The 16,633-nt window shown below is 33.6% G+C and overlaps 1 pseudogene; it reads right to left on the reverse strand.

Moving 5' to 3' along the window:
* Positions 1-867: 867 nt before the first annotated feature.
* LOC122296270 lies at positions 868-11,014 on the reverse strand (annotated as a pseudogene).
* Positions 11,015-16,633: the final 5,619 nt, after the last annotated feature.

The following is a 16,633-nucleotide window of genomic DNA, read 5'->3' on the forward strand; positions in this document are numbered from 1 at the left end:
GAGTTCTTTTTTAAAATAACCGTACGACATTTTCTTAAATAAATTTTTTTTCATAATAACTATACGACATTTACACATTTCACTGCTGTGGATAAATATTACCCTAATATATATGATGAAACTGGGAGATATATTGCTTTAGCCAAATCGTTGCATGATTGCATCCCATTCGGATCAAGGATTCTTTGCACTTTTTAGGTTAATCTACTTTCTGGGTATATTTTTAATAAATTCTAATCATTACTTTCCAATAATGATGCATACATATTGTCACATCCAGTTTTAATAAATTTCGAAACAACGTTTGAAAATGTCGTTGATTTAAAGTAAAATTATACAAAGGATTGTGTTTTTCATATGTTCTACAACATTTTTGGTCTTTGTTGGAAGAATAGAACTGCATTCAATGAAAAACGATCTCTGTGAGTAATTTTTTAAATGAGTTTAAGATTACATTTATAAACTTCATCCATTAATTTCCTTATTTACTTTCTTCAAAAAGCAAACATTATCCATGTTGAAGAAACAAGTGGGCATTGCTTAGAACAAAAAAAAAACAAAATAGGATTCACGTTTGAAGAAGTAATAAAATATACAAATTCCGTGTACTTATTTTAATAAAATAAATAAATATAAATTTTACGTTAAAAATAATAATTTTTTAATAAAAAATTTCTATACATTATCATCTCACTTACATTCTATTAAGAAAGATGTGACATATTTACTACCATTAAATGATCATTTATTGTATATTTTTCTATCATCCAATAATGATAAATGCACCACATCATTTATAGTAAGATGCAAATGAGATAGTGATTTGGTGTATAACATTACTCTACTCAAAGAGAATATGACTCCCTGTTCGAAAAAGAGAGCTTCTTTGATTGTTGAAAGAAAACAAAGAAATAATTATACAGACCATTGAAATTTCAAACAGATTGTTGAAGTTGAAACCAAATAGTTTTCCATTTACTGCAACCAAATCAAATGTGGATGTGTGTTGGAGTATAACCTCTCATATTGACAGCATGGAGTTGAAGTCTAAAAAAGAAAAGCTAAAGGCAGAAAAAGAGAAGGAGAAGATTTAAAATACAGTTATTTCTGTTATACATTTATTTCTCTATGTAGTATAAATATTACATAGACCTTCATGTATTTGACATCAAGTAGTATCGATTTCATTCAGATCAGATTACACAATTCTCATATTCTTCCCCTGTTTTAGTTTTTCTCTGCTATTCATCAAGTTCTCAACATGGTATCAGATTGAGAAATCACAAAAACTGCTTCCACATATTTTTCTTTTCTCTATTCTTGCAATTTGCATTGCAAACTCTGATCTTTCTACTCAATTTACATATTTCTGCTCAAGAATCTTCAATTCTTGTTTCTCGAGAATCTTGTTTCTCAATTCTTGTATTTTCTTTCCAATTCTTGGAAACATGGCAGAAGAAAACTCCCCTAATTCTTCAGCTTCATCTCGTATTCTTAACCTTTCAGATGATTCCTCTAGCCCATATTATCTTCATCCTAGTGATAATCCGGGTTCTCTATTGGTTTCAGAAGTCTTTGCAGGAGACAACTACATTGCTTGGAGTCATTCAATCACTATTGCCTTAACTGTGAAGAACAAGATAGCTTTCATTGATGGCTCAATTACTGCTCCTCCTACTACTCAGCGTCTTAATCATACTGCTTGGCTTCGTGCCAATAATTTGGTACTCCCTTGGCTCATGAATTCTATTTCTAAAGATATTAGAAATAGTTTACTTTATGTTGCATCTGCTGTAGACCTCTGGAATGAGTTAAAAACAAGATACTTGAGAAGTGATGGACCAAGGGTTTTTCATCTTGAAAAATCCCTAAGCTGTATAAACCAGGGTTCATCCTCGATTACAAAATATTTCAGTGCTTTCAAGACTCTTTGGAATGAGTATGTCAATTATAGGCCATTTCCAACTTGTACATGTGGCAAGATGGCTTCTTGCACCTGTGATCTGTTCAATTTCTTGCTTCTTAGGCAACAGTCAGAATACGTGTTGAAATTTCTGGTAGGATTGAATGATTCTTATGCCTCAGTAAGAAGTCAATTGTTACTTGTTGTCCCATTGCCTAGCATGGCTAAAGTGTTTTCCTTGCTTCTTCAAGAAGAAAGTCAGCGACAATTGACCAACTTCACAAGTAATGACACACATGCTTTGTTGGCAAAGCATTATACTCAGTCCAATCAAAATACTCAATCTAAGTTCATCAAAGACAAGCTGAAGAAATCCTCACTGCATTGTACTCACTATGGCTATAATGGTCATACAATTGACAAGTGCTTTCAATTGCATGGTTATCCTCCTGGATGGACTGGACCTAAGGGAAAAAGAAACCTTCCTTCTGCACATGCAACCATTTCAATTGAAGAGGTCTATATTAAAAACAGTAATGAGAACCAAAGGTTTAGTCTAACTGCTGAAGAATTCAATAAACTCATAGCACTTGCCAATTCGAGTTCAACTACTCAGAACATTGATACATCCACAGCAGCAGTAAATCTAGCCACCACTCAATTTTCTGGTAATCTTTTTAGTCAATGCAATTCTATTTCTACCAAGTTAAATTCTAAATTTTCTTGGATCCTAGATACTGGCGCAACAGATCATATGATTTGTTCACCACTACTATATTCTTCTACTCCTAAACCAGTTACAAATTCCATAAATCTTCCTAATGGTCAAGCTGTTCCAGCATTGTATATTGGAACTGTAAGTCTTTCTAGCATATTACATTTGCATAATGTCTTGTGTGTTCCAAGCTTTTCATTCAACCTATTATCTATTTCTAAACTAACCAAAGAATCTAATCTTTGTCTATCTTTGTATGATTCACATTGCCTTTTACAGGACCAATCACTGAAGAAGATGATTGGGATTGCCTATGAGAAACAAGGCCTTTATCACTTACCTCAAGCTTCTTCAAAAGCTAATTCCTGTCAGCAAAATCAGTTTAATTCTACACCAATCTCTGCATCAACCATTACTCAAAACCAGCCAAACCTTTGGCACTACAGATTAGGTCATGTCTCAAATTCTAGAATACCTTTTCTTAGACAAATAGACAATTCAATAACATTTGATTGTACAAATGTCTGTGAAATTTGTCCACTAGCAAAGTAGAAAAAGCTTTCTTTCCCTGTATCACAAAGTATTTCTAATAAAGAGTTTGAATTGATTCATTGTGATATATGGGGTCCATTTGCTACTATATCATATTCTAGTTTTAAATTCTTTCTCACCATAGTAGATGATTTTACAAGATGCACTTGGGTGTATATGCTTAAAACTAAATCTGAGGTCTCATTTTTACTACCAAATTTTTGTAACATGGTTACAAATCAGTTTAATACTTCTGTAAAAACCATAAGAACAGACAATGGTTTAGAATTTTTCCTCACAAAATTTTATAGTGACAATGGAATTGTACATCAAAGAAGTTGTGTAGAAACTCCACAACAAAATGGAATGGTTGAAAGAAAACATCAACACTTATTAAACACAACTAGAGCTTTGATGTTTTAAGCAAACTTACCTTTAATTTTTTGGAGTGATTGTGTATTGACTGCAACCCATATCATAAATCGAATTCCAACTCATCTTCTCCAAAATAAAACACCTTTTGAAATGTTATTTCACAAATCACCAAATCTTTCTAATTTAAAGTTTTTGGATGCTTATGCTTTGCATCTACAATTACTAGTCACAGACAAAAGTTCGATCCAAGAGCAACAAAATGTCTATTTTAAGGATATCCTTCTGCTGTCAAAGGTTACAAACTCATGGACTTAAACACAAAAAGAATCATTATTTCCAGAAATGTTGTGTTTCATGAAACCAACTTTCCATTCAAAAGTCTTCCAGTTAATTCTGCCATACCTACTTTTCTGTTTCCTCCTTTAGAATTCCAAAATAATTCCCCTCATATAAATAATCCTATCTCTTCTGATCAAAATATTTCATCACTGATTCCTAATGAATCAGATTCCTCTCATATTGACAGCATCCATCAAACTGACATAGCAAGTTCAGATTCCTCTCATATTGACAACATGCACCAAAATGACTTAGAAAGTTCAGATTCATCTCATATTGATAGCAACCATCAAACTGACTTAGCAAATCCTATCCACACTGTCAGAAAATCATCAAGGATTAAACAAACACCAAAATTTTTGCAGGATTATTATTGTGGTACTGCCTCATTGTTTCCTCATGCAATCAACTCATCTGCTTTCATTGGTTGTTCCTCTAACACAGGTAATCCCTATCCTATATCCTCTTTTATTTCTGTCAGTAGACTTTCAGCATCACACAAAGTTTTCTTAGCTTCAATTTCTATTATCAAAGAACCCAAAACATATCAACAAGCTGCAAAATCTCATGAATGGCAAGTTGCTATGAGAAATGAACTCACTACTTTAGAGTTAAATAAAACCTGAGAACTTGTTACTCTACCTAAAAATAAAAAGACCATAGGTTGTAAATGGGTTTTTAACGTGAAATACAAGGCTGATGGAACCATAGAAAGACATAAAGCAAGGCTGGTAGCCAAAGGCTACGCTCAACAAGAAGGATTAGACTTCTTTGATACTTTTTCCCCAGTGGCAAAACTTACTTCAATTCGGTTATTGTTAGTTGTTGCTGCTATTAAGGGTTGGTATATTCACCAATTAGATGTAAATAATGTTTTTTTACATGGTGAATTAAATGAAGAAGTTTACATGGAAGTGCCCCCTGGTTTGGATGTTAAACATCCCAATGTAGTTTGCAAAATGTTAAAGAGTCTTTATGGCCTGAAGCAGGCATCTCGACAATGGTTTGCCAAACTCTCTCAAGCTCTTCTTCAATATGGCTTTACTCAAGGCAATTCTGATTGCTTACTTTTCATCAAGAAAACTGCCACTTCTTTCATTACTTTACTAGTATATGTAGATAATGTTCTACTAGCTAGTGATAATCTAATTGAGATTCAGCAACTCAAGATATTTCTGCATAATAAGTTCACAATCAAGGACTTGGGGCAGCTGAAGTACTTCCTAGGATTGGAAGTAGCCAGATCAAAGTCTGGCATCTCTCTTTGTCAAAGAAAGTATACTTTGGATATACTTCAAGATGCAGGTCTCACAGGTTCCAAGCCAGCTGCATTTCCAATGGAATCTACTCTTAAACTTAGTGCAAATGATCCTAATCTCTATGAAGATGCCTCGGGTTACAGAAGGTTAATTGGCAGGCTACTATATTTGACAGTTACAAGGCTTGACTTGGCCAGTTTCTTGCTAAACCAGTAGTTTCTCATTATCAAGCTGCTATGCGTGTGCTTAGATACTTAAAAGCTACACCAGGACAATGATTGTTCTTCTCTTCATCTTCAGATTTTCAATTAAAAGCTTTCTCTGACAGTGATTGGGCAGGTTGCTTAGACACCAGGAGAAGTTTTATAGGATATGCAATTTTTCTAGGAGATTCTTTAATCTCATGGAAATCAAATAAACAAGTCACAGTTAGCAGATCATCTGCAGAAGCAGAATATAGGGCTCATGCTGCCACAACATGTAAGGTGCAGTGGTTATTATATGCCCTTCAAGATCTCAGTGTTGATCACTCTCAGCCTACAATGCTCTACACTGACAGCAAATCAGCTTTATCCAATGCAACTAATCCAGTACAACATGAGAGAACTAAACATATTCAAATCGATTGCCATCTTGTTAGGGAGAAATTGCAGCAGAATGTTATAAAGCTTTTCTATATTCCCTCAAGATTACAACTAGCAGATATATTTACCAAACCTCTCAGATCACTGCCTTTCCATCATAATTTGCGCAAGATGAATATTATCAATATACATGCTCATCTTGAGGGGGGGTGTTGGAGTATAGCCTCTCATATTGACAGCATGAAGTTGAAGTCTAAAGAAGAAAAACTAAAGGCAGAAAAAGAGAATGAGAAGATTTAAAATACAGTTATTTCTATTATACATTTATTTCTCTATGTAATATAAATATTACATAGCACACTTCATGTGTGAGAGAGAGAGAGAGAGAGAGAGAGAGAGAGAGAGAGAGAGAGAGAGAGAGAGAGAGAGAGAGAGAGACGAAAGAGAGCCCACACATTTTGTTACTATCATAAAGGTCTCTGAGCAACACATATCAAGTAGAGAACATTTAATAATTCACCATGAAAAATCATGCAATCATATACCTGCTTCAAGAAGAGAGCAGCAGTGATAGCACCACCTGGACGATCACCAGTGTTGACCATATCAGCTACTCCCGATTTCATTGACTCCCAATAACCTTCCTCCAAAGGCATTCTCCAAAGTTTCTCCCCACTGACTTCTGAAGCTGCCAATACCTCCTTGGCCAAGTCATCGCTGGGCGTAAAGACACCTATAAAAAGAAAATGTTTGTCATCAATTAGTAACTGGTATTCTGATTACCTCTCCCACACAAAAAAAAAAAAAAAAAAAAAAAAAAAGCAACTGGTATTAAAAGGACTCAAGTAGTCAAGTATTTCAGGAAGTAAATGTAGCTAGTAAAAGCACTCGTATTAATAGCTCTAGGCAAATTGCAGACATACCCTAAATGTTTTGACAAAATTCAGAATCACCAACGTATAATCATTTCTGATACACTGCAGCTAAGGTTTTTTTTTATAATTATTATAAGTGGAGTTGAGTAAATTTTCAAAAATCAGTGTGCTATTCTTCCCCTCATTTTCTTCTTTTACACCACATGCATCAAATTCATCTTTCTATTGCCTTTTTTAAAAAAAGAAAAAAAATAGAGTGATTCTCAGAACTCTAATCCCAGCAGGAGTACAAACCTCAAATACATAGTTCATCATCATGATTATAATAATATGTAGGTACCTGCAATTGACAGGCCAAGAGCCACTCTGCAAGCCCCTGTTAAAGTTGCCAGGTCAACTATCTGTAGAACAATTTAATGGTAGTGTGAGCACCAAACACAAAACAAACATCTTAACAAGGTTAGAACTCCTTAAAAGTGAGAAAAAAGAACAAGGTTCCACAATGAAATGTATACGTCAATTAGATTCAAACAAGTTATCGATCTACAGAGTACAACTGCTCTCTAGTTTCCAAAAAAAAAAAAAAAAAAAGACAGGAACATTTTATGAAGCACGGCTTCTATGGTTGATACAAGGCAGAAATTTGACACTTTATTTTTTAGAAACCCAAATTTGACACTCAACTTTGTTTTCTGCAACAAAAACTAGAGGGCAGCGAACCACTATTATTTTCCCTTTGAAACAGGATGAGAGCATCAGTGATCAAACATCAAACAAACAAAAATTCTTACATCCTTTCAAACAACAACAACAATATGGTATTTAGCTAATACATATAAGTATTACCTTCTCAACACCTTGGTTACAAGCATATACCAAAGCATCTGCCAGTGTAAGCCTGCCCTCAGCATCAGTGTTATTAACCTGCATTAGAGATTGAAGGCAACTAAAAATTATCTTTTAACCCCAAGGGGTTGGCCTAAGTGGTGAAGGCCTTGGTCTTGGGGTCTCATTCCCTTCAAGGTCCAAGGTTCAACACCTCATGGGTGCAAACAATCCTTTGGGGCCACACTCCCTGGTGAAAAACCAGCGATTTAATCAGTTCCGTGTAGGGAAACTTCCGAGGGTGCCGTGCACGGGACCGGGGTTTATTCTGCAGGGGTGGGTCCAAAGGGCCCTGCCTTGGAGAGGTTCCCCGACATTAAAAAAAAAAAAAAATTATCTGTTTGTAGAGGATCATCTGAATATGACTGGAAAATTGTCCTGCCAGTCCATCTAGCAATCATTTCATTACCTGAACTTGCATTTTTTACTGGTTAACAAATGTGGAATATCCAAACATGCCCCTGCATAAGTTTTATTCATAAAAGAAAGGCCCCTGCATAAGTTTTCATCATTTTGATGAGCTCTAGATACTGCAATTAGGGACCGAATTAAGCTTGACCCAGTTCAATTACTGCATTCAATACCCAATAGGGCCTGGTAGAAGAATGGATGGACTTGAAGATGAAGTTTGGCTTTGGGGAAAAGAAATAGAAAAAAATTATGTGAAATGCCTATAGACTCCCTGATATACATTAAAACATATTTTAAAGCTGACACAATCCAATGAGTCAAAAAGACCTCTCAAAAGTTTATTATCTCATTATCTCTTCCCAAACCAAAGAATCCATACCTCAATGGTCTTTCCATTTGAGGCTGTAACAATGTCTCCAGGCCTCATGCCTGTTCCACTTATCATGTTCTCACAAGCTGCCACAATGAAATGAACCTACATAGACAAGAAAGTTAAGATAAGGCTTAGATTCCACTGCTTAAAGTACCAAAAAAAATATAAATTAAGAGAAAAAAAAAATTAAGAGGACGAAAAATTCATCAATTTGTATAATGTTCATTGCACCAACATATGGAAAAAGACACCAAATTTCTGACCTCTACTCCTGGTGGTTTAATTAAACCAATAGCTTTTGCTGCCCCTAGAACTGCTGCTGAACCCCCCATATCAAATTTCATGAGCTCAATGGAACAGATAGGTCCAGTTTTGATGTTGTAGCCACCACTAATATCATAAATGGATTAAAACTCAACAGCTGATATAAACTAAAAGCCAGCAACAGCAAAAAACAATAACACATTAGAAATAGTCCAACTTTTTCATAGAAAATCGCATGTCCATCACCATCAGAACAGGCAAGGAAAGAAATTGCAAATAGAAGAAAAAAATAAAAATTATGCAGTGCAATGTCCTGCACTGGTGAGAAGACAAAGGAGTCACTCGCCAGTTGGGTGGTCATGCTCCAGACATATCCACTACTACATAAATCACAAATCACAACTTTCAATTTCAGTGTGGGCATCATACTTTGGACATCCAAAGAATTATACGCAATGAATATTCTTTCTTTAACTCTTTGTCCAAGTGATGAATGAACTGGTAAGATGCAGCTTGATGTTTAATTCATATATTCACCTGTCAAAGGTCAACCCTTTTCCAACTAAGGCCAGCTTGACTTTGGCAGGTCCACTTGGAGGTGTGTAACGCAAATGTATGAAGTGAGGGGGATTTGCAGAGGCTGCAGCTACACCCAGATACGACCCCATCTTCAATTCTTTGCATTGCTCAGCATTTAAAATTGTAGCAGAAAAAACATCACCGTACAAGGAAGCAATCTTTGAAGCCTCTTCTGCCAGCACCGCTGAAGTATAAAAGTCATAGCATACAATTAGTACCAATTATTAAATCATTTTGTAATAAACAAAAACAGATAAAACAAACTGATAGCTGACAGAGTAGAAGTTTTCTACTTGAATACTCTTTAATGCAAGATAATCTAGAACTTCCTAAGAAATAACTGCAGGATGTCAGAATGAGGTATCATTCATAAGTGTAAGTCATACGAACCAGGGGTGAGGACATTAGCAGGTGAATTCACAAGCTCTCGCCCAAAAATCACTGCAGAAGAAACATCTTCCGCTTGCTTGAGCTTCTTTTCCAGATCAGGTCCAGCTCCAAGACCAAGAATGTCCACAGACTTAAGAGCTGGTTTCTTGGACTCTGATCTGTACCTATTATCTTCATATAACCCGAGCACAGTTCCTACGAAAATTCAACCAATACACCAAGTTAAGCAAAGTTTTAGCACAAATATGCTACCTAGACAATTATGAAGTATAATTCAATGAATCATAAATTTAGAACCAGATGCTATTGCTGTAGCCGTATTAAGTTTTGATTCAGCAGAGAGCCCCTCAAAAGAGGCCAGAGCGACAGCAACATCACTTGCTTGAGCAGCCTTGGCTGCTGCTCCAACAGCCTCACCAAGACCCCGAAAAGCAGCCGTAGTTGATGCAGACTGTCCAAGACCAATCAAACCCACCCTCTTCGAGCCAAGACCCGGAAGCCTAAGAACCGTCGACTGGCCAGTCTTTCCTGTAAAATCCTCCTCAGAAGAGACTTCAGCCAACAAACCACCCAACTGAGAATCTAGCTTCCTCAAAAGTGAATTCTCAAACTATGAGTTATCATCCTTCGACATGTCTTTCTCTGTTACGCCCACTGCAAGCATGTCTCCTTTCCATTCCGTCACATCAATATCTTTCGCAGCAAACAAGATCTGTTAGCAATTTTCACAGACATATAAAAGAAATTTCAGCATTCACCAATACCAACCTAAACAACCAATGCCTCTTATTCACGGAATTGCGTCGCTAATAACTGAACCAATGATGTGTTGAGAACGAATCTATCAAGTATATAATATAACGAGTCACATATAAACAGATAAATTGAAACATGTAATTTTATCACACGCATTGAACCAACAACACGTGGGTTCAATTAGAAGGATATAACCCCGCAAACAAAGATCAAACTTTTAGAAAGTTAGCCCGTATAATCCATCAAAATAGTTTAACCAATGAAGCAAAAACAGTGAAAATTCCACCGAGTTCAGAGTCAGAAACCAACCACTATAAACCCAATTATCCACAAACAAATTAGCCAAAAATGATCAAGATGAAAATAAAAAACAAACTGGGTTTCAGAGAGAGAGAGACCTTTGGGGCTTCGACGTTGGCAGGCAAAGTGAGCCCGAGAGTGTCCGGGGCGAGCATGCGAGCCATGAACCGATCTCTGCTAGAGCAAAAGGGGGAGACGGCAAAAGAAACCCGAAGTGCAGTCGAAGACCGTAGCGTGGTGAAAAGCAAGGACGACGAAAAAGAACGAGAAGACGAAGCAGCAGTAAGAGTGGTAGCCGAAGACACAACGATAGGAGCCATTTTCGGGCCCCTATCTATTTATAGTGACACCCCCGAAGCAATAGAGTACTGTTGACTCTCGAGGGGCCGAAGAAGATGATGGGGCCGTGCGGTAGATTGACATCACCAACGGGGTAGAGAATCGAAGCACCTGCTGCCACAGTGCCCCTGCCAGTTGCCGAACACTACGAGTCTTGCTTTTTCTCGTAATATTGTTATTGAATTATGTACATGTAAATGATATTTTTTATAAATATAAGATGAATTTAAATTTTAATTATTTATTTATATAAATTTTTATATTCGATTAGTTTTTTATTATTATATAATAATAAAATAAATGATTTAAGTTTGTAGAATCTATTGTGAGCCTATTTTCATTTCTAATAGTTAAAAAGTACAATATTTTTATATATAGATAATCTGATGAGAATATTCTTAGATTTAAGAAAGCATGTTTTGTTCATTAAAATCTTATGCTAAAGCATTAAAGCTTAGTCCTATGTGGGATTAAGGTTTAGTTGGTATACTATGGCATGAACTAAAGCATATGCCATTTACATTCTTTTTAAATTTTCAAAGTATAATCTTTTATGGAATTCCTGCATTTTCAATGTAATAGACGTGTAATATTTTCCATTATTATGATGATGAGACTTGATTTTTGAGAAATATTTACAAAATATGAACTCGAGACATCGTGATTAATCACGATACATTTTCTAATCTTGTGTTATTGTTCGTGTTAAAACATGTATATTACTGTGTTAAGAAAAGAGTGAGGTTCCATTGTAAAAACAAAATTGCAATAGTTGTTAATTATCATTCTTTCATAATTCATTAATATGAAGTAAATATTTATAATTTTTTTAAATTATTTAGTATTTAATATTTATTGCATAATTTTTCTTATTTACTTCCAAATGGCCTTAATATATATATAATTCTTCTACAGTTACCGAAGAAATCACCTGAAAAAGTATTTTGAATTGTGCATTTCTTTTTTTTAATTTTTTTATGCATTTTTTAATCATCATAAACATTTAAAATAATAAAAAATCACAACATTATTTAAAAATAATTTCTTAATTACTAAATAAATAAAAAATCGGAACATATATTCAAGACATATTCTGTAGAATAGTATTTTTAATAATATATATATATATATATATATATATATATGTGTGGAAAACAAAAAATTACTGATTACAAGTTGTCCAACATTTTCGAGCCCTGTTATGGCTTTAAACATGGCACGCTGACCAAGAAATGTCAAGTAAGCAAGCCCCCTTTCTTTTTCTGATAGGCATATTTATATTGAGTAATGGTAAAGTAGTAATAAAATGTAATGTAATCGTTTTGACTTTTTTTTTTTTTTTGGTAAATTTTATACTCTTTTTATAAAAGATTGTGCAGCTTACAAATACTATTTATCATTTTTTTTTTTTTTTTGTTTAGACAAGCTTGCATATAATAAATAAAAGATTATTATAAACTAAAGAGCTGTCAATATACAAAATAGTAGTAAGAATATTGTCTAACAGAATGCTACCAAATAAAGAGTTTGTAGCTGCCCATTGCATAACTGAATGCGCAAATGAATTTTAGGATCGATCTATTTTGATAAATCTCCAGTCTTCGTGAGATTTCAATAAATTTGCAATATCGTCTGAAATTGGTGCTATTTGCTAGATCTCTTCTTCTTTCATTAATTGAGGAAATCACCAATTGAGAGTCTCCAATTTGAAAGCTCAAATTGGCGCTAGTGCTTTTGCACACCAAGATTGTTGTATAATTTATAACTATGTGATAATATTTAATCGTGTATATATATATATATATTTTTTATTCTAGATGTTAGATATTTATTATAAGATCTTGTGTAACATCCGTGCCTCTTTGATTAATTGTTGGATCAAGACTTGGATATAAAATATGGTACATATCCAATGGCCGCCTAAGATGTTTTCTTTGGAAACTGCGTGGACCACTTGGTTGTACTCAGTTTGGTGGGATTTTCTTTTGTCGTAATACCAATTGATTTCAGAAATAAATCTCATATTATTTATAGATAAAGTTTTGGATATATTTATAAAGTTAGAATCAATCTCTTTTTTTAACCGATTTTAAGATATGAGTTAGACCCATAAATTTTTTTATGATATCAGAGTTTATTACAAGACGAATAAAAGCCCACACTACTTATTCTATGACAATGATCAGAAAAAATACTGACTTGCACGTAAAAAAAGATATTGAAAAATATATCCTATATTACCTGTAGACAAGATCTTAAGTGTATTTATAAGATTAGAATATATCTCATACTACCATTAGACAAGTTAGGGTATGAATTCCTTTACACGCCAATAATTGTTACTTTCTTGCAAGTTAGAGCCAAAAGTTACAAATCTCTAATTTATACTTTCTATTATTTCTGTAACATCAGTGACAAGTGGCTCACGTGTTTATTTTAGACTAGGACCCACATGTTTAATTTTTCCATCGATTTCCTTCTTTCTCGCTACTCATAGTACACAATAATATTAAATAATTTTTTCTTAGTCACTAAAATATAGAAGAATAAAAAAAAAAAATGAAAGCGGTGACTCCCAGCGGGATTCCTAGCATTATTCTTTTAATTTCTTGGATGGATCCCCAACAATTTTTGGTAGCTCTCACCTAACCTCTCCCATCTATCTATGTCACTTTTCTCTTATTTCTTCATAGAGGGGTGCTATTCTACTGCTCAGTGCATCGCTCGTTTATACCATTCTTCACTTTTTATTTTTTTTCCTTTTTTTTCCTTTTTTTTCACATTTTTTTAATATTTTTAAAAAATAAAAAAATACATCAATACACTTAAAATCACTTTTTTAATCACTAAGTAAAAAAAAAAAAAAATTCCTGAGTAGTACACTTGAGCAATACCGTCCGGACAACATCCAAGCATTTCCATTTCTTCATCTGTCCTCCCGAACTTAGCACAGAAACCCCACAGTTGAGCTACTGAGTTGTAACTAGGGGTGTACAGAAACTGACGAGAATCGACCAACTGCTTTAGGAATCGGCCAAAACCGCAGGTGAATTGTCTCACACCCAGTCACTATGGCGTCATCGCCTGCAAATAGCCTCTGTTGCCACCGAAGATGCCGACAAACCGACTGGTGTGACATTGAGACCGATGTAAACAGTTTTCTCCCCCTTAACAGCCGATATCGGTCGCGATTTACATGGTTTCAAGACATCAGTGCGGTTTCAATTTTGGGGGAAAACTGCACCGACACCTTCAATTTTTACCCCAGCTGTAACACCCGTGAAATAGTAATCACATGTATTTTTTTTTTCTATCTTTTCTCTTTCTTTTAGTCTTCCTTATCTTTTACCGTGAATCACGCTATTTTTTCTTTAGCACCCGGACAAACCCACTCAGCTATCACCCACACAATTATTTTGGATAACTTCCCGACAACCTCGCCCATCATACTCACCATTGTCTTCTTCTTGCCTTTTTCTTTTCTTTATCTCATCTGCTGACTAACCACACAATGTGAACAAATGGTAGCAACTTTTCCTTGAGCACTAATATTCACTAATTTATCTTCGATTCTTCATATTCATCTTCAAATTTGAATAATGTGGCCTTAAAATTATCTACATTGGCCTATGCATAGGTAAAATTGTACATAGCTATAAACAGTCATTCTTCAACTTTGTAGAAGTCATTTTCACTCTCCAAATACTTATTTTAATATTTTTTCTCTCTCTATCCAAACAGCTATCTCTCGTTACTCTCTTTATTGCTCTCTTCTGAGTGACCGAGTCCCGCAGTCAGCACTGCTGCTGTGGGTCTAATGTTAAAAGCACACTTTCTGATTGGAACGTAAATATTTACTACCCAAATGTCTGTAATTTGGAATGTAAATATGCATCATTTTTTCATTTAGACTTGCACCATTGACCTACTCTGTACAAAAAACCTGAAATATTAACTAGAAACCTCGTGTATGTATGGGCCATGGCAGCACAATACATAAACTATATGCCAAAAACCAAGCACTAGTAAAAATTGGGCAGTGAATTATTATAACGTTGAAGATGCGATCTCATCTATTTTTTTTTTTTTTTTGGGAAAATAATACCCTCTTGTTCGAAGCTTTTAATTGGAAAAAAATATAACATATAAAATATGACTACATTATTTGTTTTCATTCGTGTAAATATCTTGAACAGAATTAAATATTTACAGAGTTAAAATAGACTATCTAGATTCATAGGAGAGAAAAAATTATAAAATAATTAATATTTTATTATTATTTGATTTAAAAATACATAATCTAATGTGAGAGTTTTTCTTCACATGTAAAATCACATTTTTTAAATATTGATTTTATATATAAAGATGCATAAACCACTACCAATGCTTAGAGCATTCTCCTCCCATTTCCCATATGTACATTTTCCCTATAATTTGAGAAAAAATTTGAAGATTTCATCAAAATCACATCTACATCCGAATCTCCATTATGGGGAAAGTATTTAAGGGATGTACAGTGGTTCCAAATCCATATTTGAGGAATTACTGTTCATCCCAAATGATTTTTTATCAATATTTTATTCAAATTATCTATATGACTTTCTATCATACGCATCTACTTTCAATCATCTACACTTTCTATCATACTTATATTTGTTATAGTTTTAAATAATAATTTTAAAAATAATTTAAATAATTACGAAAACATAAAAAAATAATTTTAAAAATATTATCATACCCACAAAAAAATAATTTAAATTTTTGTTTAGAATATTTACTATAGTAATAGTTCAAAACATAAGAAAAAATATTGAGTAATTAAGTTTGTAAATAGAAGTGAGAAAAAAAAGCAATAGAGAAATATTATTTTAATAAAATAGAGAGAGTAGAGGAAATGAGATGTAGAAAATTTTTTAAAAGATAAATAAAATTTAAAAAAAAATTAAAAAAATACTATTTTTAGTTAAATTATAAAAAATTTTGTGGGACCAATCTAAATACTCATAGTAATCTTTAATTGCAAGCACTCCCCCACACGGAAAGATTATATTAATATAAAATTACTCTTGCTAGTGGGTTGGCTTTTGTTGGCCTGGTGGATTGTTTCTTTATCATTTTACGAGGAATACTTGTATGTCCCTCTATTGGATATTGATCCTACAGCCATCGCTAGGCTAATTTTTTTTTAAATATTTTTTATTACTTTTAAATATTTTAAAAAACTATAAAAAATTTATAATAATATTAAATTTTTTTTAATCATTAAGAAAAAAAAAAAAGCCAACGGTGGCCCCTAGCGTGAGCCACCAACGGTGTCAAAAGCATTCCCCCTCTCTATTTGCCCCCTCAAAATGACACTGGTCAAAATTTCAAATCTTAATATGATCCATTAACATAATTGGTTGTGTCGTGTCAACTCGTTTTGACTTATTAGTAAATATTATGAACTAATTTAACACGATACAATATAATTCGTTTTAAACTGTTTATGTAAACAGGTTAAATAAATTTAAAATTAACCCATTTGACCTGATTAAATTTAGTATAATTTTATATAAATGTTAAAATTATAATATTTATAAAAATTATAAAATTAACTATAAGTCTAAAATTACAATCTAACCAATAAAAATATCAAAATTAAACAAATTTAATTTTAAGTATAAAAGTATAATTATAATTTAAATTTTCTTAACGTGTCAAAACGGGTCAAAACGGATTGACTCGTTATTAACCCATTAAACAATCGTATTTT

Source organism: Carya illinoinensis, chromosome 15 (genome assembly GCF_018687715.1).
Source record: "Carya illinoinensis cultivar Pawnee chromosome 15, C.illinoinensisPawnee_v1, whole genome shotgun sequence".
Classification (NCBI taxonomy): domain Eukaryota; kingdom Viridiplantae; phylum Streptophyta; class Magnoliopsida; order Fagales; family Juglandaceae; genus Carya; species Carya illinoinensis.